Below are 26,330 nucleotides of genomic sequence, written 5' to 3'. Positions count from 1 at the left end.
CCTAACCCTAACCCTAATTGTAATGGGAGCTTAGATTTTTGGCCGAGGTCCGCAGGTGCGTGGCTGGTGGGGATGGGAAAGGTGTGGAGGGAGCAGTGTTGGTGCAGTGCCGTGCTCCCCTTGGCGTGCCTTTGGCAGCGCCAGTGTCCCTGGAGCTGTAGGCTTTGTGGCTCTCTGAACCCTAACCCTAACCCTAATTGTAATGGGAGCTTAGATTTTTGGCCGAGGTCCGCAGGTGCGTGGCTGGTGGGGATGGGAAAGGTGTGGAGGGAGCAGTGTTGGTGCAGTGCCGTGCTCCCCTTGGCGTGCCTTTGGCAGCGCCAGTGTCCCTGGAGCTGTAGGCTTTGTGGCTCTCTGAACCCTAACCCTAACCCTAATTGTAATGGGAGCTTAGATTTTTGGCCGAGGTCCGCAGGTGCATGATTGGTGTAAATGAGAAAGGTGTGGAGGGAGCAGTGTTGGTGCAGTGCCGTGCTCCCCTTGGGGTGCGTTTGGCAGCGGCAGTGTCCCTGGAGCTGTAGGCTTTGTGGCTCTCGGAACCCTAACCCTAACCCTAATTGTAATGGGAGCTTAGATTTTTGGCCGAGGTCCACAGGTGCGTGGCTGGTGGGGATGGGAAAGGTGTGGCGGGAGCAGTGTTGGTGCAGTGCCGTGCTCCCTTTGGCGTGCCTTTGGCAGCGCCAGTGTCCCTGGAGCTGTAGGCTTTGTGGCTCTCTGAACCCTAACCCTAACCCTAATTGTAATGGGAGCTTAGATTTTTGGCCGAGGTCCGCAGGTGCGTGGCTGGTGGGGACGGGAAAGGTGTGGCGGGAGCAGTGTTGGTGCAGTGCCGTGCTCCCCTTGGGGTGCCTTTGGCAGCGCCAGTTTCCCTGGAGCTGTAGGCTTTGTGGCTCTCTGAACCCTAACCCTAACCCTAATTGTAATGGGAGCTTAGATTTTTGGCCGAGGTCCGCAGGTGCGTGGCTGGTGGGGATGGGAAAGGTGTGGAGGGAGCAGTGTTGGTGCAGTGCCGTGCTCCCCTTGGCGTGCCTTTGGCAGCGCCAGTGTCCCTGGAGCTGTAGGCTTTGTGGCTCTCTGAACCCTAACCCTAACCCTAATTGTAATGGGAGCTTAGATTTTTGGCCGAGGTCCGCAGGTGCGTGGCTGGTGGGGATGGGAAAGGTGTGGAGGGAGCAGTGTTGGTGCAGTGCCATGCTCCCCTTGGCGTGCCTTTGGCAGCGCCAGTGTCCCTGGAGCTGTAGGCTTTGTGGCTCTCTGAACCCTAACCCTAACCCTAATTGTAATGGGAGCTTAGATTTTTGGCCGAGGTCCGCAGGTGCGTGGCTGGTGGGGACGGGAAAGGTGTGGAGGGAGCAGTGTTGGTGCAGTGCCGTGCTCCCCTTGGCGTGCCTTTGGCAGCGCCAGTGTCCCTGGAGCTGTAGGCTTTGTGGCTCTCTGAACCCTAACCCTAACCCTAATTGTAATGGGAGCTTAGATTTTTGGCCGAGGTCCGCAGGTGCGTGGCTGGTGGGGACGGGAAAGGTGTGGCGGGAGCAGTGTTGGTGCAGTGCCGTGCTCCCCTTGGGGTGCCTTTGGCAGCGCCAGTGTCCCTGGAGCTGTAGGCTTTGTGGCTCTCTGAACCCTAACCCTAACCCTAATTGTAATGGGAGCTTAGATTTTTGGCTGAGGTCCGCAGGTGCGTGGCTGGTGGGGATGGGAAAGGTGTGGCGGGAGCAGTGTTGGTGCAGTGCCGTGCTCCCCTTGGCGTGCCTTTGGCAGCGCCAGTGTCCCTGGAGCTGTAGGCTTTGTGGCTCTCGGAACCCTAACCCTAACCCTAATTGTAATGGGAGCTTAGATTTTTGGCCGAGGTCCGCAGGTGCGTGGCTGGTGGGGATGGGAAAGGTGTGGCGGGAGCAGTGTTGGTGCAGTGCCATGCTCCCCTTGGGGTGCCTTTGGCAGCGCCAGTGTCCCTGGAGCTGTAGGCTTTGTGGCTCTCGGAACCCTAACCCTAACCCTAATTGTAATGGGAGCTTAGATTTTTGGCCGAGGTCCGCAGGTGCGTGGCTGGTGGAGATGGGAAAGGTGTGGAGGGAGCAGTGTTGGTGCAGTGCCGTGCTCCCCTTGCTGTGCCTTTGGCAGCGCCAGTGTCCCTGGAGCTGTAGGCTTTGTGGCTCTCTGAACCCTAACCCTAACCCTAATTGTAATGGGAGCTTAGATTTTTGGCCGAGGTCCGCAGGTGCGTGGCTGGTGGGGATGTGAAAGGTGTGGAGGGAGCAGTGTTGGTGCAGTGCCGTGCTCCCCTTGGGGTGCCTTTGGCAGCGCCAGTGTCCCTGGAGCTGTAGGCTTTGTGGCTCTCTGAACCCTAACCCTAACCCTAATTGTAATGGGAGCTTAGATTTTTGGCCGAGGTCCGCAGGTGCGTGGCTGGTGGGGATGGGAAAGGTGTGGAGGGAGCAGTGTTGGTGCAGTGCCGTGCTCCCCTTGGCGTGCCTTTGGCAGCGCCAGTGTCCCTGGAGCTGTAGGCTTTGTGGCTCTCTGAACCCTAACCCTAACCCTAATTGTAATGGGAGCTTAGATTTTTGGCTGAGGTCCGCAGGTGCATGGTATGCGCAGACGGGAAAGGTGTGGAGGGAGCAGTGTTGGTGCAGTGCCGTGCTCCCCTTGGGGTGCCTTTGGCAGCGCCAGTGTCCCTGGAGCTGTAGGCTTTGTGGCTCTCGGAACCCTAACCCTAACCCTAATTGTAATGGGAGCTTAGATTTTTGGCCGAGGTCCACAGGTGCGTGGCTGGTGGGGATGGGAAAGGTGTGGCGGGAGCAGTGTTGGTGCAGTGCCGTGCTCCCCTTGGCGTGCCTTTGGCAGCGCCAGTGTCCCTGGAGCTGTAGGCTTTGTGGCTCTCTGAACCCTAACCCTAACCCTAATTGTAATGGGAGCTTAGATTTTTGGCTGAGGTCCGCAGGTGCGTGGCTGGTGGGGATGGGAAAGGTGTGGCGGGAGCAGTGTTGGTGCAGTGCCGTGCTCCCCTTGGCGTGCCTTTGGCAGCGCCAGTGTCCCTGGAGCTGTAGGCTTTGTGGCTCTCGGAACCCTAACCCTAACCCTAATTGTAATGGGAGCTTAGATTTTTGGCCGAGGTCCGCAGGTGCGTGGCTGGTGGGGATGGGAAAGGTGTGGCGGGAGCAGTGTTGGTGCAGTGCCATGCTCCCCTTGGGGTGCCTTTGGCAGCGCCAGTGTCCCTGGAGCTGTAGGCTTTGTGGCTCTCGGAACCCTAACCCTAACCCTAATTGTAATGGGAGCTTAGATTTTTGGCCGAGGTCCGCAGGTGCGTGGTTGGCGCAGACGGGAAAGGTGTGGAGGGAGCAGTGTTGGTGCAGTGCCGTGCTCCCCTTGGCGTGCCTTTGGCAGCGCCAGTGTCCCTGGAGCTGTAGGCTTTGTGGCTCTCGGAACCCTAACCCTAACCCTAATTGTAATGGGAGCTTAGATTTTTGGCCGAGGTCCACAGGTGCGTGGCTGGTGGGGATGGGAAAGGTGTGGAGGGAGCAGTGTTGGTGTAGTGCCGTGCTCCCCTTGGGGTGCCTTTGGCAGCGCCAGTGTCCCTGGAGCTGTAGGCTTTGTGGCTCTCGGAACCCTAACCCTAACCCTAATTGTAATGGGAGCTTAGATTTTTGGCCGAGGTCCGCAGGTGCGTGGCTGGTGGGGACGGGAAAGGTGTGGCGGGAGCAGTGTTGGTGCAGTGCCGTGCTCCCCTTGGGGTGCCTTTGGCAGCGCCAGTGTCCCTGGAGCTGTAGGCTTTGTGGCTCTCGGAACCCTAACCCTAACCCTAATTGTAATGGGAGCTTAGATTTTTGGCCGAGGTCCGCAGGTGCGTGGCTGGTGGGGATGGGAAAGGTGTGGCGGGAGCAGTGTTGGTGCAGTGCCGTGCTCCCCTTGGGGTGCCTTTGGCAGCGCCAGTTTCCCTGGAGCTGTAGGCTTTGTGGCTCTCTGAACCCTAACCCTAACCCTGATTGTAATGGGAGCTTAGATTTTTGGCCGAGGTCCGCAGGTGCGTGGCTGGTGGGGATGGGAAAGGTGTGGAGGGAGCAGTGTTGGTGCAGTGCCGTGCTCCCCTTGGCGTGCCTTTGGCAGCGCCAGTGTCCCTGGAGCTGTAGGCTTTGTGGCTCTCGGAACCCTAACCCTAACCCTAATTGTAATGGGAGCTTAGATTTTTGGCCGAGGTCCGCAGGTGCGTGGCTGGTGGGGATGGGAAAGGTGTGGAGGGAGCAGTGTTGGTGCAGTGCCATGCTCCCCTTGGCGTGCCTTTGGCAGCGCCAGTGTCCCTGGAGCTGTAGGCTTTGTGGCTCTCTGAACCCTAACCCTAACCCTAATTGTAATGGGAGCTTAGATTTTTGGCCGAGGTCCGCAGGTGCGTGGCTGGTGGGGACGGGAAAGGTGTGGAGGGAGCAGTGTTGGTGCAGTGCCGTGCTCCCCTTGGCGTGCCTTTGGCAGCGCCAGTGTCCCTGGAGCTGTAGGCTTTGTGGCTCTCTGAACCCTAACCCTAACCCTAATTGTAATGGGAGCTTAGATTTTTGGCCGAGGTCCGCAGGTGCATGATTGGTGCAAATGAGAAAGGTGTGGAGGGAGCGCTGTTGGTGCAGTGCCATGCTCCCTTTGGCGTGCCTTTGGCAGCGCCAGTGTCCCTGGAGCTGTAGGCTTTGTGGCTCTCTGAACCCTAACCCTAACCCTAATTGTAATGGGAGCTTAGATTTTTGGCTGAGGTCCGCAGGTGCATGTTATGCGCAGACGGGAAAGGTGTGGAGGGAGCAGTGTTGGTGCAGTGCCGTGCTCCCCTTGGGGTGCCTTTGGCAGCGCCAGTGTCCCTGGAGCTGTAGGCTTTGTGGCTCTCGGAACCCTAACCCTAACCCTAATTGTAATGGGAGCTTAGATTTTTGGCCGAGGTCCACAGGTGCGTGGCTGGTGGGGATGGGAAAGGTGTGGCGGGAGCAGTGTTGGTGCAGTGCCGTGCTCCCCTTGGCGTGCCTTTGGCAGCGCCAGTGTCCCTGGAGCTGTAGGCTTTGTGGCTCTCTGAACCCTAACCCTAACCCTAATTGTAATGGGAGCTTAGATTTTTGGCTGAGGTCCGCAGGTGCGTGGCTGGTGGGGATGGGAAAGGTGTGGCGGGAGCAGTGTTGGTGCAGTGCCGTGCTCCCCTTGGCGTGCCTTTGGCAGCGCCAGTGTCCCTGGAGCTGTAGGCTTTGTGGCTCTCGGAACCCTAACCCTAACCCTAATTGTAATGGGAGCTTAGATTTTTGGCCGAGGTCCGCAGGTGCGTGGCTGGTGGGGATGGGAAAGGTGTGGCGGGAGCAGTGTTGGTGCAGTGCCATGCTCCCCTTGGGGTGCCTTTGGCAGCGCCAGTGTCCCTGGAGCTGTAGGCTTTGTGGCTCTCGGAACCCTAACCCTAACCCTAATTGTAATGGGAGCTTAGATTTTTGGCCGAGGTCCGCAGGTGCGTGGTTGGCGCAGACGGGAAAGGTGTGGAGGGAGCAGTGTTGGTGCAGTGCCGTGCTCCCCTTGGCGTGCCTTTGGCAGCGCCAGTGTCCCTGGAGCTGTAGGCTTTGTGGCTCTCGGAACCCTAACCCTAACCCTAATTGTAATGGGAGCTTAGATTTTTGGCTGAGGTCCGCAGGTGCGTGGCTGGTGGGGATGGGAAAGGTGTGGCGGGAGCAGTGTTGGTGCAGTGCCGTGCTCCCCTTGGCGTGCCTTTGGCAGCGCCAGTGTCCCTGGAGCTGTAGGCTTTGTGGCTCTCGGAACCCTAACCCTAACCCTAATTGTAATGGGAGCTTAGATTTTTGGCCGAGGTCCGCAGGTGCGTGGCTGGTGGGGATGGGAAAGGTGTGGCGGGAGCAGTGTTGGTGCAGTGCCATGCTCCCCTTGGGGTGCCTTTGGCAGCGCCAGTGTCCCTGGAGCTGTAGGCTTTGTGGCTCTCGGAACCCTAACCCTAACCCTAATTGTAATGGGAGCTTAGATTTTTGGCCGAGGTCCGCAGGTGCGTGGTTGGCGCAGACGGGAAAGGTGTGGAGGGAGCAGTGTTGGTGCAGTGCCGTGCTCCCCTTGGCGTGCCTTTGGCAGCGCCAGTGTCCCTGGAGCTGTAGGCTTTGTGGCTCTCTGAACCCTAACCCTAACCCTAATTGTAATGGGAGCTTAGATTTTTGGCCGAGGTCCGCAGGTGCGTGGCTGGTGGGGATGGGAAAGGTGTGGCGGGAGCAGTGTTGGTGCAGTGCCGTGCTCCCCTTGGGGTGCCTTTGGCAGCGCCAGTTTCCCTGGAGCTGTAGGCTTTGTGGCACTCTGAACCCTAACCCTGATTGTAATGGGAGCTTAGATTTTTGGCCGAGGTCCGCAGGTGCGTGGCTGGTGGGGATGGGAAAGGTGTGGAGGGAGCAGTGTTGGTGCAGTGCCGTGCTCCCCTTGGCGTGCCTTTGGCAGCGCCAGTGTCCCTGGAGCTGTAGGCTTTGTGGCTCTCGGAACCCTAACCCTAACCCTAATTGTAATGGGAGCTTAGATTTTTGGCCGAGGTCCGCAGGTGCGTGGCTGGTGGGGATGGGAAAGGTGTGGAGGGAGCAGTGTTGGTGCAGTGCCATGCTCCCCTTGGCGTGCCTTTGGCAGCGCCAGTGTCCCTGGAGCTGTAGGCTTTGTGGCTCTCTGAACCCTAACCCTAACCCTAATTGTAATGGGAGCTTAGATTTTTGGCCGAGGTCCGCAGGTGCGTGGCTGGTGGGGACGGGAAAGGTGTGGAGGGAGCAGTGTTGGTGCAGTGCCGTGCTCCCCTTGGCGTGCCTTTGGCAGCGCCAGTGTCCCTGGAGCTGTAGGCTTTGTGGCTCTCTGAACCCTAACCCTAACCCTAATTGTAATGGGAGCTTAGATTTTTGGCCGAGGTCCGCAGGTGCATGATTGGTGCAAATGAGAAAGGTGTGGAGGGAGCGCTGTTGGTGCAGTGCCATGCTCCCTTTGGCGTGCCTTTGGCAGCGCCAGTGTCCCTGGAGCTGTAGGCTTTGTGGCTCTCTGAACCCTAACCCTAACCCTAATTGTAATGGGAGCTTAGATTTTTGGCCGAGGTCCGCAGGTGCATGATTGGTGTAAATGAGAAAGGTGTGGCGGGAGCAGTGTTGGTGCAGTGCCGTGCTCCCCTTGGGGTGCCTTTGGCAGCGCCAGTGTCCCTGGAGCTGTAGGCTTTGTGGCTCTCTGAACCCTAACCCTAACCCTAATTGTAATGGGAGCTTAGATTTTTGGCCGAGGTCCGCAGGTGCGTGGTTGGCGCAGACGGGAAAGGTGTGGAGGGAGCAGTGTTGGTGCAGTGCCATGCTCCCCTTGGCGTGCCTTTGGCAGCGGCAGTGTCCCTGGAGCTCTAGGCTTTGTGGCTCTCGGAACCCTAACCCTAACCCTAATTGTAATGGGAGCTTAGATTTTTGGCCGAGGTCCGCAGGTGCGTGGCTGGTGGGGATGGGAAAGGTGTGGAGGGAGCAGTGTTGGTGCAGTGCCGTGCTCCCCTTGGGGTGCCTTTGGCAGCGCCAGTGTCCCTGGAGCTGTAGGCTTTGTGGCTCTCTGAACCCTAACCCTAACCCTAATTGTAATGGGAGCTTAGATTTTTGGCCGAGGTCCGCAGGTGCGTGGCTGGTGGGGATGTGAAAGGTGTGGAGGGAGCAGTGTTGGTGCAGTGCCATGCTCCCCTTGGCGTGCCTTTGGCAGCGCCAGTGTCCCTGGAGCTGTAGGCTTTGTGGCTCTCTGAACCCTAACCCTAACCCTAATTGTAATGGGAGCTTAGATTTTTGGCCGAGGTCCGCAGGTGCGTGGCTGGTGGGGATGTGAAAGGTGTGGAGGGAGCAGTGTTGGTGCAGTGCCGTGCTCCCCTTGGCGTGCCTTTGGCAGCGCCAGTGTCCCTGGAGCTGTAGGCTTTGTGGCTCTCTGAACCCTAACCCTAACCCTAATTGTAATGGGAGCTTAGATTTTTGGCCGAGGTCCGCAGGTGCGTGGCTGGTGGGGATGGGAAAGGTGTGGCGGGAGCAGTGTTGGTGCAGTGCCGTGCTCCCCTTGGGGTGCCTTTGGCAGCGCCAGTTTCCCTGGAGCTGTAGGCTTTGTGGCTCTCTGAACCCTAACCCTAACCCTAATTGTAATGGGAGCTTAGATTTTTGGCCGAGGTCCGCAGGTGCGTGGCTGGTGGGGATGGGAAAGGTGTGGAGGGAGCAGTGTTGGTGCAGTGCCGTGCTCCCCTTGGCGTGCCTTTGGCAGCGCCAGTGTCCCTGGAGCTGTAGGCTTTGTGGCTCTCTGAACCCTAACCCTAACCCTAATTGTAATGGGAGCTTAGATTTTTGGCCGAGGTCCGCAGGTGCGTGGCTGGTGGGGATGGGAAAGGTGTGGAGGGAGCAGTGTTGGTGCAGTGCCATGCTCCCCTTGGCGTGCCTTTGGCAGCGCCAGTGTCCCTGGAGCTGTAGGCTTTGTGGCTCTCTGAACCCTAACCCTAACCCTAATTGTAATGGGAGCTTAGATTTTTGGCCGAGGTCCGCAGGTGCGTGGCTGGTGGGGACGGGAAAGGTGTGGAGGGAGCAGTGTTGGTGCAGTGCCGTGCTCCCCTTGGCGTGCCTTTGGCAGCGCCAGTGTCCCTGGAGCTGTAGGCTTTGTGGCTCTCTGAACCCTAACCCTAACCCTAATTGTAATGGGAGCTTAGATTTTTGGCCGAGGTCCGCAGGTGCGTGGCTGGTGGGGACGGGAAAGGTGTGGCGGGAGCAGTGTTGGTGCAGTGCCGTGCTCCCCTTGGGGTGCCTTTGGCAGCGCCAGTGTCCCTGGAGCTGTAGGCTTTGTGGCTCTCTGAACCCTAACCCTAACCCTAATTGTAATGGGAGCTTAGATTTTTGGCTGAGGTCCGCAGGTGCGTGGCTGGTGGGGATGGGAAAGGTGTGGCGGGAGCAGTGTTGGTGCAGTGCCGTGCTCCCCTTGGCGTGCCTTTGGCAGCGCCAGTGTCCCTGGAGCTGTAGGCTTTGTGGCTCTCGGAACCCTAACCCTAACCCTAATTGTAATGGGAGCTTAGATTTTTGGCCGAGGTCCGCAGGTGCGTGGCTGGTGGGGATGGGAAAGGTGTGGCGGGAGCAGTGTTGGTGCAGTGCCATGCTCCCCTTGGGGTGCCTTTGGCAGCGCCAGTGTCCCTGGAGCTGTAGGCTTTGTGGCTCTCGGAACCCTAACCCTAACCCTAATTGTAATGGGAGCTTAGATTTTTGGCCGAGGTCCGCAGGTGCGTGGCTGGTGGAGATGGGAAAGGTGTGGAGGGAGCAGTGTTGGTGCAGTGCCGTGCTCCCCTTGGCGTGCCTTTGGCAGCGCCAGTGTCCCTGGAGCTGTAGGCTTTGTGGCTCTCTGAACCCTAACCCTAACCCTAATTGTAATGGGAGCTTAGATTTTTGGCCGAGGTCCGCAGGTGCGTGGCTGGTGGGGATGTGAAAGGTGTGGAGGGAGCAGTGTTGGTGCAGTGCCGTGCTCCCCTTGGCGTGCCTTTGGCAGCGCCAGTGTCCCTGGAGCTGTAGGCTTTGTGGCTCTCTGAACCCTAACCCTAACCCTAATTGTAATGGGAGCTTAGATTTTTGGCCGAGGTCCGCAGGTGCGTGGCTGGTGGGGATGGGAAAGGTGTGGAGGGAGCAGTGTTGGTGCAGTGCCGTGCTCCCCTTGGCGTGCCTTTGGCAGCGCCAGTGTCCCTGGAGCTGTAGGCTTTGTGGCTCTCTGAACCCTAACCCTAACCCTAATTGTAATGGGAGCTTAGATTTTTGGCTGAGGTCCGCAGGTGCATGTTATGCGCAGACGGGAAAGGTGTGGAGGGAGCAGTGTTGGTGCAGTGCCGTGCTCCCCTTGGGGTGCCTTTGGCAGCGCCAGTGTCCCTGGAGCTGTAGGCTTTGTGGCTCTCGGAACCCTAACCCTAACCCTAATTGTAATGGGAGCTTAGATTTTTGGCCGAGGTCCACAGGTGCGTGGCTGGTGGGGATGGGAAAGGTGTGGCGGGAGCAGTGTTGGTGCAGTGCCGTGCTCCCCTTGGCGTGCCTTTGGCAGCGCCAGTGTCCCTGGAGCTGTAGGCTTTGTGGCTCTCTGAACCCTAACCCTAACCCTAATTGTAATGGGAGCTTAGATTTTTGGCTGAGGTCCGCAGGTGCGTGGCTGGTGGGGATGGGAAAGGTGTGGCGGGAGCAGTGTTGGTGCAGTGCCGTGCTCCCCTTGGCGTGCCTTTGGCAGCGCCAGTGTCCCTGGAGCTGTAGGCTTTGTGGCTCTCGGAACCCTAACCCTAACCCTAATTGTAATGGGAGCTTAGATTTTTGGCCGAGGTCCGCAGGTGCGTGGCTGGTGGGGATGGGAAAGGTGTGGCGGGAGCAGTGTTGGTGCAGTGCCATGCTCCCCTTGGGGTGCCTTTGGCAGCGCCAGTGTCCCTGGAGCTGTAGGCTTTGTGGCTCTCGGAACCCTAACCCTAACCCTAATTGTAATGGGAGCTTAGATTTTTGGCCGAGGTCCGCAGGTGCGTGGTTGGCGCAGACGGGAAAGGTGTGGAGGGAGCAGTGTTGGTGCAGTGCCGTGCTCCCCTTGGCGTGCCTTTGGCAGCGCCAGTGTCCCTGGAGCTGTAGGCTTTGTGGCTCTCGGAACCCTAACCCTAACCCTAATTGTAATGGGAGCTTAGATTTTTGGCCGAGGTCCGCAGGTGCGTGGCTGGTGGGGATGGGAAAGGTGTGGAGGGAGCAGTGTTGGTGTAGTGCCGTGCTCCCCTTGGGGTGCCTTTGGCAGCGCCAGTGTCCCTGGAGCTGTAGGCTTTGTGGCTCTCGGAACCCTAACCCTAACCCTAATTGTAATGGGAGCTTAGATTTTTGGCCGAGGTCCGCAGGTGCGTGGCTGGTGGGGACGGGAAAGGTGTGGCGGGAGCAGTGTTGGTGCAGTGCCGTGCTCCCCTTGGGGTGCCTTTGGCAGCGCCAGTGTCCCTGGAGCTGTAGGCTTTGTGGCTCTCGGAACCCTAACCCTAACCCTAATTGTAATGGGAGCTTAGATTTTTGGCCGAGGTCCGCAGGTGCGTGGCTGGTGGAGATGGGAAAGGTGTGGAGGGAGCAGTGTTGGTGCAGTGCCGTGCTCCCCTTGGCGTGCCTTTGGCAGCGCCAGTGTCCCTGGAGCTGTAGGCTTTGTGGCTCTCTGAACCCTAACCCTAACCCTAATTGTAATGGGAGCTTAGATTTTTGGCCGAGGTCCGCAGGTGCATGATTGGTGCAAATGAGAAAGGTGTGGAGGGAGCGCTGTTGGTGCAGTGCCATGCTCCCCTTGGGGTGCCTTTGGCAGCGCCAGTGTCCCTGGAGCTGTAGGCTTTGTGGCTCTCGGAACCCTAACCCTAACCCTAATTGTAATGGGAGCTTAGATTTTTGGCCGAGGTCCGCAGGTGCATGATTGGTGTAAATGAGAAAGGTGTGGCGGGAGCAGTGTTGGTGCAGTGCCGTGCTCCCCTTGGGGTGCCTTTGGCAGCGCCAGTGTCCCTGGAGCTGTAGGCTTTGTGGCTCTCTGAACCCTAACCCTAACCCTAATTGTAATGGGAGCTTAGATTTTTGGCCGAGGTCCGCAGGTGCGTGGTTGGCGCAGACGGGAAAGGTGTGGAGGGAGCAGTGTTGGTGCAGTGCCATGCTCCCCTTGGCGTGCCTTTGGCAGCGGCAGTGTCCCTGGAGCTCTAGGCTTTGTGGCTCTCGGAACCCTAACCCTAACCCTAATTGTAATGGGAGCTTAGATTTTTGGCCGAGGTCCGCAGGTGCGTGGCTGGTGGGGATGTGAAAGGTGTGGAGGGAGCAGTGTTGGTGCAGTGCCGTGCTCCCCTTGGGGTGCCTTTGGCAGCGCCAGTGTCCCTGGAGCTGTAGGCTTTGTGGCTCTCTGAACCCTAACCCTAACCCTAATTGTAATGGGAGCTTAGATTTTTGGCCGAGGTCCGCAGGTGCGTGGCTGGTGGGGATGTGAAAGGTGTGGAGGGAGCAGTGTTGGTGCAGTGCCATGCTCCCCTTGGCGTGCCTTTGGCAGCGCCAGTGTCCCTGGAGCTGTAGGCTTTGTGGCTCTCTGAACCCTAACCCTAACCCTAATTGTAATGGGAGCTTAGATTTTTGGCCGAGGTCCGCAGGTGCGTGGCTGGTGGGGATGGGAAAGGTGTGGAGGGAGCAGTGTTGGTGCAGTGCCGTGCTCCCCTTGGCGTGCCTTTGGCAGCGCCAGTGTCCCTGGAGCTGTAGGCTTTGTGGCTCTCTGAACCCTAACCCTAACCCTAATTGTAATGGGAGCTTAGATTTTTGGCTGAGGTCCGCAGGTGCATGTTATGCGCAGACGGGAAAGGTGTGGAGGGAGCAGTGTTGGTGCAGTGCCGTGCTCCCCTTGGGGTGCCTTTGGCAGCGGCAGTGTCCCTGGAGCTGTAGGCTTTGTGGCTCTCGGAACCCTAACCCTAACCCTAATTGTAATGGGAGCTTAGATTTTTGGCCGAGGTCCACAGGTGCGTGGCTGGTGGGGATGGGAAAGGTGTGGCGGGAGCAGTGTTGGTGCAGTGCCGTGCTCCCTTTGGCGTGCCTTTGGCAGCGCCAGTGTCCCTGGAGCTGTAGGCTTTGTGGCTCTCTGAACCCTAACCCTAACCCTAATTGTAATGGGAGCTTAGATTTTTGGCCGAGGTCCGCAGGTGCGTGGCTGGTGGGGATGGGAAAGGTGTGGCGGGAGCAGTGTTGGTGCAGTGCCGTGCTCCCTTTGGCGTGCCTTTGGCAGCGCCAGTGTCCCTGGAGCTGTAGGCTTTGTGGCTCTCGGAACCCTAACCCTAACCCTAATTGTAATGGGAGCTTAGATTTTTGGCCGAGGTCCGCAGGTGCGTGGCTGGTGGGGATGGGAAAGGTGTGGCGGGAGCAGTGTTGGTGCAGTGCCATGCTCCCCTTGGCGTGCCTTTGGCAGCGCCAGTGTCCCTGGAGCTGTAGGCTTTGTGGCTCTCGGAACCCTAACCCTAACCCTAATTGTAATGGGAGCTTAGATTTTTGGCCGAGGTCCGCAGGTGCGTGGTTGGCGCAGACGGGAAAGGTGTGGAGGGAGCAGTGTTGGTGCAGTGCCGTGCTCCCCTTGGCGTGCCTTTGGCAGCGCCAGTGTCCCTGGAGCTGTAGGCTTTGTGGCTCTCGGAACCCTAACCCTAACCCTAATTGTAATGGGAGCTTAGATTTTTGGCCGAGGTCCGCAGGTGCGTGGCTGGTGGGGATGGGAAAGGTGTGGAGGGAGCAGTGTTGGTGTAGTGCCGTGCTCCCCTTGGGGTGCCTTTGGCAGCGCCAGTGTCCCTGGAGCTGTAGGCTTTGTGGCTCTCGGAACCCTAACCCTAACCCTAATTGTAATGGGAGCTTAGATTTTTGGCCGAGGTCCGCAGGTGCGTGGCTGGTGGGGATGGGAAAGGTGTGGCGGGAGCAGTGTTGGTGCAGTGCCATGCTCCCTTTGGCGTGCCTTTGGCAGCGCCAGTGTCCCTGGAGCTGTAGGCTTTGTGGCTCTCTGAACCCTAACCCTAACCCTAATTGTAATGGGAGCTTAGATTTTTGGCCGAGGTCCGCAGGTGCGTGGTTGGCGCAGACGGGAAAGGTGTGGAGGGAGCAGTGTTGGTGCAGTGCCGTGCTCCCCTTGGCGTGCCTTTGGCAGCGCCAGTGTCCCTGGAGCTCTAGGCTTTGTGGCACTCGGAACCCTAACCCTAACCCTAATTGTAATGGGAGCTTAGATTTTTGGCCGAGGTCCGCAGGTGCGTGGCTGGTGGGGACGGGAAAGGTGTGGAGGGAGCAGTGTTGGTGCAGTGCCGTGCTCCCCTTGGCGTGCCTTTGGCAGCGCCAGTGTCCCTGGAGCTGTAGGCTTTGTGGCTCTCTGAACCCTAACCCTAACCCTAATTGTAATGGGAGCTTAGATTTTTGGCCGAGGTCCACAGGTGTGTGGCTGGTGGGGATGGGAAAGGTGTGGCGGGAGCAGTGTTGGTGCAGTGCCGTGCTCCCCTTGGCGTGCCTTTGGCAGCGCCAGTGTCCCTGGAGCTGTAGGCTTTGTGGCTCTCTGAACCCTAACCCTAACCCTAATTGTAATGGGAGCTTAGATTTTTGGCCGAGGTCCGCAGGTGCGTGGTTGGCGCAGACGGGAAAGGTGTGGAGGGAGCAGTGTTGGTGCAGTGCCATGCTCCCCTTGGGGTGCCTTTGGCAGCGCCAGTGTCCCTGGAGCTGTAGGCTTTGTGGCTCTCTGAACCCTAACCCTAACCCTAATTGTAATGGGAGCTTAGATTTTTGGCCGAGGTCCGCAGGTGCGTGGCTGGTGGGGATGGGAAAGGTGTGGAGGGAGCAGTGTTGGTGCAATGCCGTGCTCCCCTTGGCGTGCCTTTGGCAGCGCCAGTGTCCCTGGAGCTGTAGGCTTTGTGGCTCTCGGAACCCTAACCCTAACCCTAATTGTAATGGGAGCTTAGATTTTTGGCCGAGGTCCGCAGGTGCGTGGCTGGTGGGGATGGGAAAGGTGTGGAGGGAGCAGTGTTGGTGCAGTGCCATGCTCCCCTTGGCGTGCCTTTGGCAGCGCCAGTGTCCCTGGAGCTGTAGGCTTTGTGGCTCTCTGAACCCTAACCCTAATTGTAATGGGAGCTTAGATTTTTGGCCGAGGTCCGCAGGTGCATGGTATGCGCAGACGGGAAAGGTGTGGAGGGAGCAGTGTTGGTGCAGTGCCATGCTCCCCTTGGCGTGCCTTTGGCAGCGGCAGTGTCCCTGGAGCTCTAGGCTTTGTGGCTCTCTGAACCCTAACCCTAACCCTAATTGTAATGGGAGCTTAGATTTTTGGCCGAGGTCCGCAGGTGCATGTTATGCGCAGACGGGAAAGGTGTGGAGGGAGCAGTGTTGGTGCAGTGCCGTGCTCCCCTTGGGGTGCCTTTGGCAGCGGCAGTGTCCCTGGAGCTGTAGGCTTTGTGGCTCTCGGAACCCTAACCCTAACCCTAATTGTAATGGGAGCTTAGATTTTTGGCCGAGGTCCACAGGTGCGTGGCTGGTGGGGATGGGAAAGGTGTGGCGGGAGCAGTGTTGGTGCAGTGCCGTGCTCCCTTTGGCGTGCCTTTGGCAGCGCCAGTGTCCCTGGAGCTGTAGGCTTTGTGGCTCTCTGAACCCTAACCCTAACCCTAATTGTAATGGGAGCTTAGATTTTTGGCCGAGGTCCGCAGGTGCGTGGCTGGTGGGGACGGGAAAGGTGTGGCGGGAGCAGTGTTGGTGCAGTGCCGTGCTCCCCTTGGGGTGCCTTTGGCAGCGCCAGTGTCCCTGGAGCTGTAGGCTTTGTGGCTCTCGGAACCCTAACCCTAACCCTAATTGTAATGGGAGCTTAGATTTTTGGCCGAGGTCCGCAGGTGCGTGGCTGGTGGGGATGGGAAAGGTGTGGAGGGAGCAGTGTTGGTGCAGTGCCGTGCTCCCCTTGGCGTGCCTTTGGCAGCGCCAGTTTCCCTGGAGCTGTAGGCTTTGTGGCTCTCTGAACCCTAACCCTAACCCTAATTGTAATGGGAGCTTAGATTTTTGGCCGAGGTCCGCAGGTGCGTGGCTGGTGGGGATGGGAAAGGTGTGGAGGGAGCAGTGTTGGTGCAGTGCCGTGCTCCCCTTGGCGTGCCTTTGGCAGCGCCAGTGTCCCTGGAGCTGTAGGCTTTGTGGCTCTCGGAACCCTAACCCTAACCCTAATTGTAATGGGAGCTTAGATTTTTGGCCGAGGTCCGCAGGTGCGTGGCTGGTGGGGATGGGAAAGGTGTGGAGGGAGCAGTGTTGGTGCAGTGCCATGCTCCCCTTGGCGTGCCTTTGGCAGCGCCAGTGTCCCTGGAGCTGTAGGCTTTGTGGCTCTCTGAACCCTAACCCTAACCCTAATTGTAATGGGAGCTTAGATTTTTGGCCGAGGTCCGCAGGTGCGTGGCTGGTGGGGACGGGAAAGGTGTGGAGGGAGCAGTGTTGGTGCAGTGCCGTGCTCCCCTTGGCGTGCCTTTGGCAGCGCCAGTGTCCCTGGAGCTGTAGGCTTTGTGGCTCTCTGAACCCTAACCCTAACCCTAATTGTAATGGGAGCTTAGATTTTTGGCCGAGGTCCGCAGGTGCGTGGCTGGTGGGGACGGGAAAGGTGTGGCGGGAGCAGTGTTGGTGCAGTGCCGTGCTCCCCTTGGGGTGCCTTTGGCAGCGCCAGTGTCCCTGGAGCTGTAGGCTTTGTGGCTCTCTGAACCCTAACCCTAACCCTAATTGTAATGGGAGCTTAGATTTTTGGCCGAGGTCCGCAGGTGCATGATTGGTGCAAATGAGAAAGGTGCGGAGGGAGCGCTGTTGGTGCAGTGCCATGCTCCCTTTGGCGTGCCTTTGGCAGCGCCAGTGTCCCTGGAGCTGTAGGCTTTGTGGCTCTCTGAACCCTAACCCTAACCCTAATTGTAATGGGAGCTTAGATTTTTGGCCGAGGTCCGCAGGTGCATGATTGGTGTAAATGAGAAAGGTGTGGAGGGAGCAGTGTTGGTGCAGTGCCGTGCTCCCCTTGGCGTGCCTTTGGCAGCGCCAGTGTCCCTGGAGCTGTAGGCTTTGTGGCTCTCTGAACCCTAACCCTAACCCTAATTGTAATGGGAGCTTAGATTTTTGGCCGAGGTCCGCAGGTGCGTGGTTGGCGCAGACGGGAAAGGTGTGGAGGGAGCAGTGTTGGTGCAGTGCCATGCTCCCCTTGGTGTGCCTTTGGCAGCGGCAGTGTCCCTGGAGCTCTAGGCTTTGTGGCTCTCGGAACCCTAACCCTAACCCTAATTGTAATGGGAGCTTAGATTTTTGGCCGAGGTCCGCAGGTGCGTGGCTGGTGGGGATGTGAAAGGTGTGGAGGGAGCAGTGTTGGTGCAGTGCCGTGCTCCCCTTGGCGTGCCTTTGGCAGCGCCAGTGTCCCTGGAGCTGTAGGCTTTGTGGCTCTCTGAACCCTAACCCTAACCCTAATTGTAATGGGAGCTTAGATTTTTGGCTGAGGTCCGCAGGTGCATGTTATGCGCAGACGGGAAAGGTGTGGAGGGAGCAGTGTTGGTGCAGTGCCGTGCTCCCCTTGGGGTGCCTTTGGCAGCGCCAGTGTCCCTGGAGCTGTAGGCTTTGTGGCTCTCTGAACCCTAACCCTAACCCTAATTGTAATGGGAGCTTAGATTTTTGGCCGAGGTCCGCAGGTGCGTGGCTGGTGGGGATGGGAAAGGTGTGGAGGGAGCAGTGTTGGTGCAGTGCCGTGCTCCCCTTGGCGTGCCTTTGGCAGCGCCAGTGTCCCTGGAGCTGTAGGCTTTGTGGCTCTCTGAACCCTAACCCTAACCCTAATTGTAATGGGAGCTTAGATTTTTGGCTGAGGTCCGCAGGTGCATGTTATGCGCAGACGGGAAAGGTGTGGAGGGAGCAGTGTTGGTGCAGTGCCGTGCTCCCCTTGGGGTGCCTTTGGCAGCGCCAGTGTCCCTGGAGCTGTAGGCTTTGTGGCTCTCGGAACCCTAACCCTAACCCTAATTGTAATGGGAGCTTAGATTTTTGGCCGAGGTCCACAGGTGCGTGGCTGGTGGGGATGGGAAAGGTGTGGCGGGAGCAGTGTTGGTGCAGTGCCGTGCTCCCTTTGGCGTGCCTTTGGCAGCGCCAGTGTCCCTGGAGCTGTAGGCTTTGTGGCTCTCTGAACCCTAACCCTAACCCTAATTGTAATGGGAGCTTAGATTTTTGGCCGAGGTCCGCAGGTGCGTGGCTGGTGGGGATGGGAAAGGTGTGGCGGGAGCAGTGTTGGTGTAGTGCCGTGCTCCCCTTGGGGTGCCTTTGGCAGCGCCAGTGTCCCTGGAGCTGTAGGCTTTGTGGCTCTCTGAACCCTAACCCTAACCCTAATTGTAATGGGAGCTTAGATTTTTGGCCGAGGTCCGCAGGTGCGTGGCTGGTGGGGATGGGAAAGGTGTGGAGGGAGCAGTGTTGGTGCAGTGCCGTGCTCCCCTTGGCGTGCCTTTGGCAGCGCCAGTGTCCCTGGAGCTGTAGGCTTTGTGGCTCTCTGAACCCTAACCCTAACCCTAATTGTAATGGGAGCTTAGATTTTTGGCCGAGGTCCGCAGGTGCGTGGCTGGTGGGGATGGGAAAGGTGTGGAGGGAGCAGTGTTGGTGCAGTGCCGTGCTCCCCTTGGCGTGCCTTTGGCAGCGCCAGTGTCCCTGGAGCTGTAGGCTTTGTGGATCTCTGAACCCTAACCCTAATTGTAATGGGAGCTTAGATTTTTGGCCGAGGTCCGCAGGTGCGTGGTTGGCGCAGACGGGAAAGGTGTGGAGGGAGCAGTGTTGGTGCAGTGCCGTGCTCCCCTTGGCGTGCCTTTGGCAGCGCCAGTGTCCCTGGAGCTGTAGGCTTTGTGGCTCTCTGAACCCTAACCCTAACCCTAATTGTAATGGGAGCTTAGATTTTTGGCCGAGGTCCGCAGGTGCGTGGCTGGTGGGGATGGGAAAGGTGTGGCGGGAGCAGTGTTGGTGCAGTGCCGTGCTCCCCTTGGCGTGCTTTTGGCAGCGCCAGTTTCCCTGGAGCTGTAGGCTTTGTGGCTCTCGGAACCCTAACCCTAACCCTAATTGTAATGGGAGCTTAGATTTTTGGCCGAGGTCCGCAGGTGCGTGGCTGGTGGGGATGGGAAAGGTGTGGAGGGAGCAGTGTTGGTGCAGTGCCGTGCTCCCCTTGGCGTGCCTTTGGCAGCGCCAGTGTCCCTGGAGCTGTAGGCTTTGTGGCTCTCGGAACCCTAACCCTAACCCTAATTGTAATGGGAGCTTAGATTTTTGGCCGAGGTCCGCAGGTGCGTGGCTGGTGGGGATGGGAAAGGTGTGGAGGGAGCAGTGTTGGTGCAGTGCCATGCTCCCCTTGGCGTGCCTTTGGCAGCGCCAGTGTCCCTGGAGCTGTAGGCTTTGTGGCTCTCTGAACCCTAACCCTAACCCTAATTGTAATGGGAGCTTAGATTTTTGGCCGAGGTCCGCAGGTGCGTGGCTGGTGGGGATGGGAAAGGTGTGGCGGGAGCAGTGTTGGTGCAGTGCCGTGCTCCCCTTGGCGTGCCTTTGGCAGCGCCAGTGTCCCTGGAGCTGTAGGCTTTGTGGCTCTCTGAACCCTAACCCTAACCCTAATTGTAATGGGAGCTTAGATTTTTGGCCGAGGTCCGCAGGTGCGTGGTTGGCGCAGACGGGAAAGGTGTGGAGGGAGCAGTGTTGGTGCAGTGCCGTGCTCCCCTTGGCGTGCCTTTGGCAGCGCCAGTGTCCCTGGAGCTGTAGGCTTTGTGGCTCTCTGAACCCTAACCCTAACCCTAATTGTAATGGGAGCTTAGATTTTTGGCCGAGGTCCGCAGGTGCGTGGCTGGTGGGGACGGGAAAGGTGTGGAGGGAGCAGTGTTGGTGCAGTGCCGTGCTCCCCTTGGCGTGCCTTTGGCAGCGCCAGTGTCCCTGGAGCTGTAGGCTTTGTGGCTCTCTGAACCCTAACCCTAACCCTAATTGTAATGGGAGCTTAGATTTTTGGCCGAGGTCCACAGGTGCGTGGCTGGTGGGGATGGGAAAGGTGTGGCGGGAGCAGTGTTGGTGCAGTGCCATGCTCCCCTTGGGGTGCCTTTGGCAGCGCCAGTGTCCCTGGAGCTGTAGGCTTTGTGGCTCTCTGAACCCTAACCCTAACCCTAATTGTAATGGGAGCTTAGATTTTTGGCCGAGGTCCGCAGGTGCGTGGCTGGTGGGGATGGGAAAGGTGTGGAGGGAGCAGTGTTGGTGCAGTGCCGTGCTCCCCTTGGCGTGCCTTTGGCAGCGCCAGTGTCCCTGGAGCTGTAGGCTTTGTGGCTCTCTGAACCCTAACCCTAACCCTAATTGTAATGGGAGCTTAGATTTTTGGCCGAAGTCCGCAGGTGCGTGGCTGGTGGGGACGGGAAAGGTGTGGCGGGAGCAGTGTTGGTGCAGTGCCGTGCTCCCCTTGGGGTGCCTTTGGCAGCGCCAGTGTCCCTGGAGCTGTAGGCTTTGTGGCTCTCTGAACCCTAACCCTAACCCTAATTGTAATGGGAGCTTAGATTTTTGGCCGAGGTCCGCAGGTGCATGATTGGTGTAAATGAGAAAGGTGTGGAGGGAGCAGTGTTGGTGCAGTGCCGTGCTCCCCTTGGGGTGCCTTTGGCAGCGCCAGTGTCCCTGGAGCTGTAGGCTTTGTGGCTCTCTGAACCCTAACCCTAACCCTAATTGTAATGGGAGCTTAGATTTTTGGCCGAGGTCCGCAGGTGCGTGGTTGGCGCAGACGGGAAAGGTGTGGAGGGAGCAGTGTTGGTGCAGTGCCATGCTCCCCTTGGCGTGCCTTTGGCAGCGGCAGTGTCCCTGGAGCTCTAGGCTTTGTGGCTCTCTGAACCCTAACCCTAACCCTAATTGTAATGGGAGCTTAGATTTTTGGCCGAGGTCCGCAGGTGCGTGGCTGGTGGGGATGTGAAAGGTGTGGAGGGAGCAGTGTTGGTGCAGTGCCGTGCTCCCCTTGGGGTGCCTTTGGCAGCGCCAGTGTCCCTGGAGCTGTAGGCTTTGTGGCTCTCGGAACCCTAACCCTAACCCTAATTGTAATGGGAGCTTAGATTTTTGGCCGAGGTCCGCAGGTGCGTGGCTGGTGGGGATGGGAAAGGTGTGGCGGGAGCAGTGTTGGTGCAGTGCCGTGCTCCCCTTGGCGTGCCTTTGGCAGCGCCAGTGTCCCTGGAGCTGTAGGCTTTGTGGCTCTCGGAACCCTAACCCTAACCCTAATTGTAATGGGAGCTTAGATTTTTGGCCGAGGTCCGCAGGTGCGTGGTTGGCGCAGACGGGAAAGGTGTGGAGGGAGCAGTGTTGGTGCAGTGCCGTGCTCCCCTTGGCGTGCCTTTGGCAGCGCCAGTGTCCCTGGAGCTGTAGGCTTTGTGGCTCTCGGAACCCTAACCCTAACCCTAATTGTAATGGGAGCTTAGATTTTTGGCCGAGGTCCGCAGGTGCGTGGCTGGTGGGGATGTGAAAGGTGTGGAGGGAGCAGTGTTGGTGCAGTGCCGTGCTCCCCTTGGCGTGCCTTTGGCAGCCCCAGTGTCCCTGGAGCTGTAGGCTTTGTGGCTCTCTGAACCCTAACCCTAACCCTAATTGTAATGGGAGCTTAGATTTTTGGCCGAGGTCCGCAGGTGCGTGGCTGGTGGGGATGGGAAAGGTGTGGAGGGAGCAGTGTTGGTGCAGTGCCGTGCTCCCCTTGGCGTGCCTTTGGCAGCGCCAGTGTCCCTGGAGCTGTAGGCTTTGTGGCTCTCTGAACCCTAACCCTAACCCTAATTGTAATGGGAGCTTAGATTTTTGGCCGAGGTCCACAGGTGCGTGGCTGGTGGGGATGGGAAAGGTGTGGAGGGAGCAGTGTTGGTGCAGTGCCGTGCTCCCCTTGGCGTGCCTTTTGCAGCGCCAGTGTCCCTGGAGCTGTAGGCTTTGTGGCTCTCTGAACCCTAACCCTAACCCTAATTGTAATGGGAGCTTAGATTTTTGGCCGAGGTCCGCAGGTGCGTGGCTGGTGGGGATGGGAAAGGTGTGGAGGGAGCAGTGTTGGTGCAGTGCCATGCTCCCCTTGGCGTGCCTTTGGCAGCGCCAGTGTCCCTGGAGCTGTAGGCTTTGTGGATCTCTGAACCCTAACCCTAATTGTAATGGGAGCTTAGATTTTTGGCCGAGGTCCGCAGGTGCATGGTATGCGCAGACGGGAAAGGTGTGGAGGGAGCAGTGTTGGTGCAGTGCCGTGCTCCCCTTGGCGTGCCTTTGGCAGCGCCAGTGTCCCTGGAGCTGTAGGCTTTGTGGCTCTCTGAACCCTAACCCTAACCCTAATTGTAATGGGAGCTTAGATTTTTGGCCGAGGTCCGCAGGTGCGTGGCTGGTGGGGATGGGAAAGGTGTGGCGGGAGCAGTGTTGGTGCAGTGCCGTGCTCCCCTTGGGGTGCCTTTGGCAGCGCCAGTTTCCCTGGAGCTGTAGGCTTTGTGGCTCTCGGAACCCTAACCCTAACCCTAATTGTAATGGGAGCTTAGATTTTTGGCCGAGGTCCGCAGGTGCGTGGTTGGCGCAGACGGGAAAGGTGTGGAGGGAGCAGTGTTGGTGCAGTGCCGTGCTCCCCTTGGCGTGCCTTTGGCAGCGCCAGTGTCCCTGGAGCTGTAGGCTTTGTGGCTCTCGGAACCCTAACCCTAACCCTAATTGTAATGGGAGCTTAGATTTTTGGCCGAGGTCCGCAGGTGCGTGGCTGGTGGGGATGGGAAAGGTGTGGAGGGAGCAGTGTTGGTGTAGTGCCGTGCTCCCCTTGGGGTGCCTTTGGCAGCGCCAGTGTCCCTGGAGCTGTAGGCTTTGTGGCTCTCTGAACCCTAACCCTAACCCTAATTGTAATGGGAGCTTAGATTTTTGGCCGAGGTCCGCAGGTGCGTGGCTGGTGGGGATGGGAAAGGTGTGGAGGGAGCAGTGTTGGTGCAGTGCCGTGCTCCCTTTGGCGTGCCTTTGGCAGCGCCAGTGTCCCTGGAGCTGTAGGCTTTGTGGCTCTCTGAACCCTAACCCTAACCCTAATTGTAATGGGAGCTTAGATTTTTGGCCGAGGTCCGCAGGTGCGTGGCTGGTGGGGATGGGAAAGGTGTGGAGGGAGCAGTGTTGGTGCAGTGCCATGCTCCCCTTGGCGTGCCTTTGGCAGCGCCAGTGTCCCTGGAGCTGTAGGCTTTGTGGATCTCTGAACCCTAACCCTAATTGTAATGGGAGCTTAGATTTTTGGCCGAGGTCCGCAGGTGCGTGGCTGGTGGGGATGGGAAAGGTGTGGAGGGAGCAGTGTTGGTGCAGTGCCGTGCTCCCCTTGGCGTGCCTTTGGCAGCGCCAGTGTCCCTGGAGCTGTAGGCTTTGTGGCTCTCTGAACCCTAACCCTAACCCTAATTGTAATGGGAGCTTAGATTTTTGGCCGAGGTCCGCAGGTGCGTGGCTGGTGGGGATGGGAAAGGTGTGGCGGGAGCAGTGTTGGTGCAGTGCCGTGCTCCCCTTGGCGTGCCTTTGGCAGCGCCAGTTTCCCTGGAGCTGTAGGCTTTGTGGCTCTCGGAACCCTAACCCTAACCCTAATTGTAATGGGAGCTTAGATTTTTGGCCGAGGTCCGCAGGTGCGTGGCTGGTGGGGATGGGAAAGGTGTGGAGGGAGCAGTGTTGGTGCAGTGCCGTGCTCCCCTTGGCGTGCCTTTGGCAGCGCCAGTGTCCCTGGAGCTGTAGGCTTTGTGGCTCTCGGAACCCTAACCCTAACCCTAATTGTAATGGGAGCTTAGATTTTTGGCCGAGGTCCGCAGGTGCGTGGCTGGTGGGGATGGGAAAGGTGTGGCGGGAGCAGTGTTGGTGCAGTGCCATGCTCCCCTTGGCGTGCCTTTGGCAGCGCCAGTGTCCCTGGAGCTGTAGGCTTTGTGGCTCTCTGAACCCTAACCCTAACCCTAATTGTAATGGGAGCTTAGATTTTTGGCCGAGGTCCGCAGGTGCGTGGCTGGTGGGGATGGGAAAGGTGTGGCGGGAGCAGTGTTGGTGCAGTGCCGTGCTCCCCTTGGCGTGCCTTTGGCAGCGCCAGTGTCCCTGGAGCTGTAGGCTTTGTGGCTCTCTGAACCCTAACCCTAACCCTAATTGTAATGGGAGCTTAGATTTTTGGCTGAGGTCCGCAGGTGCGTGGTTGGCGCAGACGGGAAAGGTGTGGAGGGAGCAGTGTTGGTGCAGTGCCGTGCTCCCCTTGGCGTGCCTTTGGCAGCGCCAGTGTCCCTGGAGCTCTAGGCTTTGTGGCACTCGGAACCCTAACCCTAACCCTAATTGTAATGGGAGCTTAGATTTTTGGCCGAGGTCCGCAGGTGCGTGGCTGGTGGGGACGGGAAAGGTGTGGAGGGAGCAGTGTTGGTGCAGTGCCGTGCTCCCCTTGGCGTGCCTTTGGCAGCGCCAGTGTCCCTGGAGCTGTAGGCTTTGTGGCTCTCTGAACCCTAACCCTAACCCTAATTGTAATGGGAGCTTAGATTTTTGGCCGAGGTCCACAGGTGCGTGGCTGGTGGGGATGGGAAAGGTGTGGCGGGAGCAGTGTTGGTGCAGTGCCGTGCTCCCCTTGGGGTGCCTTTGGCAGCGCCAGTGTCCCTGGAGCTGTAGGCTTTGTGGCTCTCTGAACCCTAACCCTAACCCTAATTGTAATGGGAGCTTAGATTTTTGGCCGAGGTCCGCAGGTGCGTGGCTGGTGGGGATGGGAAAGGTGTGGAGGGAGCAGTGTTGGTGCAGTGCCGTGCTCCCCTTGGCGTGCCTTTGGCAGCGCCAGTGTCCCTGGAGCTGTAGGCTTTGTGGCTCTCTGAACCCTAACCCTAACCCTAATTGTAATGGGAGCTTAGATTTTTGGCCGAGGTCCGCAGGTGCATGATTGGTGTAAATGAGAAAGGTGTGGAGGGAGCAGTGTTGGTGCAGTGCCGTGCTCCCCTTGGGGTGCCTTTGGCAGCGCCAGTGTCCCTGGAGCTGTAGGCTTTGTGGCTCTCTGAACCCTAACCCTAACCCTAATTGTAATGGGAGCTTAGATTTTTGGCCGAGGTCCGCAGGTGCGTGGTTGGCGCAGACGGGAAAGGTGTGGAGGGAGCAGTGTTGGTGCAGTGCCGTGCTCCCCTTGGCGTGCCTTTGGCAGCGCCAGTGTCCCTGGAGCTGTAGGCTTTGTGGCTCTCTGAACCCTAACCCTAACCCTAATTGTAATGGGAGCTTAGATTTTTGGCCGAGGTCCGCAGGTGCGTGGCTGGTGGGGATGGGAAAGGTGTGGCGGGAGCAGTGTTGGTGCAGTGCCGTGCTCCCCTTGGCGTGCCTTTGGCAGCGCCAGTTTCCCTGGAGCTGTAGGCTTTGTGGCTCTCGGAACCCTAACCCTAACCCTAATTGTAATGGGAGCTTAGATTTTTGGCCGAGGTCCGCAGGTGCGTGGCTGGTGGGGATGGGAAAGGTGTGGAGGGAGCAGTGTTGGTGCAGTGCCGTGCTCCCCTTGGCGTGCCTTTGGCAGCGCCAGTGTCCCTGGAGCTGTAGGCTTTGTGGCTCTCGGAACCCTAACCCTAACCCTAATTGTAATGGGAGCTTAGATTTTTGGCCGAGGTCCGCAGGTGCGTGGCTGGTGGGGATGGGAAAGGTGTGGCGGGAGCAGTGTTGGTGCAGTGCCATGCTCCCCTTGGCGTGCCTTTGGCAGCGCCAGTGTCCCTGGAGCTGTAGGCTTTGTGGCTCTCTGAACCCTAACCCTAACCCTAATTGTAATGGGAGCTTAGATTTTTGGCCGAGGTCCGCAGGTGCGTGGCTGGTGGGGATGGGAAAGGTGTGGCGGGAGCAGTGTTGGTGCAGTGCCGTGCTCCCCTTGGCGTGCCTTTGGCAGCGCCAGTGTCCCTGGAGCTGTAGGCTTTGTGGCTCTCTGAACCCTAACCCTAACCCTAATTGTAATGGGAGCTTAGATTTTTGGCCGAGGTCCGCAGGTGCGTGGTTGGCGCAGACGGGAAAGGTGTGGAGGGAGCAGTGTTGGTGCAGTGCCGTGCTCCCCTTGGCGTGCCTTTGGCAGCGCCAGTGTCCCTGGAGCTCTAGGCTTTGTGGCACTCGGAACCCTAACCCTAACCCTAATTGTAATGGGAGCTTAGATTTTTGGCCGAGGTCCGCAGGTGCGTGGCTGGTGGGGACGGGAAAGGTGTGGAGGGAGCAGTGTTGGTGCAGTGCCGTGCTCCCCTTGGCGTGCCTTTGGCAGCGCCAGTGTCCCTGGAGCTGTAGGCTTTGTGGCTCTCTGAACCCTAACCCTAACCCTAATTGTAATGGGAGCTTAGATTTTTGGCCGAGGTCCACAGGTGCGTGGCTGGTGGGGATGGGAAAGGTGTGGCGGGAGCAGTGTTGGTGCAGTGCCGTGCTCCCCTTGGGGTGCCTTTGGCAGCGCCAGTGTCCCTGGAGCTGTAGGCTTTGTGGCTCTCTGAACCCTAACCCTAACCCTAATTGTAATGGGAGCTTAGATTTTTGGCCGAGGTCCGCAGGTGCGTGGCTGGTGGGGATGGGAAAGGTGTGGAGGGAGCAGTGTTGGTGCAGTGCCGTGCTCCCCTTGGCGTGCCTTTGGCAGCGCCAGTGTCCCTGGAGCTGTAGGCTTTGTGGCTCTCGGAACCCTAACCCTAACCCTAATTGTAATGGGAGCTTAGATTTTTGGCCGAGGTCCGCAGGTGCGTGGCTGGTGGGGATGGGAAAGGTGTGGAGGGAGCAGTGTTGGTGCAGTGCCATGCTCCCCTTGGCGTGCCTTTGGCAGCGCCAGTGTCCCTGGAGCTGTAGGCTTTGTGGCTCTCTGAACCCTAACCCTAACCCTAATTGTAATGGGAGCTTAGATTTTTGGCCGAGGTCCGCAGGTGCATGATTGGTGTAAATGAGAAA

This window comes from Platalea leucorodia, assembly GCF_965183815.1.
Source record: "Platalea leucorodia genome assembly, chromosome: 7".
In the NCBI taxonomy this organism is placed as follows: domain Eukaryota; kingdom Metazoa; phylum Chordata; class Aves; order Pelecaniformes; family Threskiornithidae; genus Platalea; species Platalea leucorodia.
The sequence above is the reverse complement of the archived record's forward strand: the minus strand, read 5'-3'. Positions refer to the sequence as shown.